This window comes from Alligator sinensis, unplaced genomic scaffold (assembly GCF_000455745.1).
Source record: "Alligator sinensis unplaced genomic scaffold, ASM45574v1 scaffold1584_2, whole genome shotgun sequence".
NCBI classification, from domain to species: domain Eukaryota; kingdom Metazoa; phylum Chordata; order Crocodylia; family Alligatoridae; genus Alligator; species Alligator sinensis.
This window is the reverse complement of record NW_005842864.1, coordinates 23921-24659: the sequence shown is the minus strand read 5'-3', so window position 1 is coordinate 24659 and position 739 is coordinate 23921.

The following is a 739-nucleotide window of genomic DNA, read 5'->3' as shown; positions in this document are numbered from 1 at the left end:
TTCAGCAGGCACGTGCTGCTGCTTATAACATTTGGAATGGGAAAGGGTCGATGTGAATGGTTTTTTAGCTTTCTCATTTCATTTTTAAAAAAAAATATGTTTTTTTTTTTTTAATATTAACAGGTTTCCTTTTGACAGTGCCCGAACTTTTTTGTTTGGACATTATCACACCAGCCTAGAAAATCATAGACCAGTAGAAGCATATCATTTCTGCTTCTTTCCTTTTTCCTTCTGTATTGTAAAATATTAATTTTGACATGATCTTTCTAGCTCGCATTTAATGCTATCAGATAGGCTCTCTTGAAATATATTTTATCGTAATGCTTTGCCGTAATGTGCCACGAAACTGTGTGATCATTCTGAATAAAAACTTTCCAAAATGGTCATTTTGCAGGAAATGTCTAAATATAAGGGGTTTTGTTCCTATTTGGAATAACAACCGATTTCAAAATGCTGGCATTTCCCAAAGCCCCCAAAACAGCTGTTTCCAGCCGGTTCCACTATCTCTCTGTATAACGTAGGCAGAATGGAGGATTAAAGGCTATGCTACAATGCAGGAGTCTACGGCTAAAGCCACTGCAGGTGTGCTTTTTAATAAGGTAGTAATTGAGGAGCACAGAAGGGATTTGTAGACGAAGGACCATGCACATGATCAGTTCTTTCATTAAAGCAATCAGCTTGAACTTTACATTTCTGCTGCGTATCAGATTCAGAGCAAATTTCCCATTCCTCTCCTCCG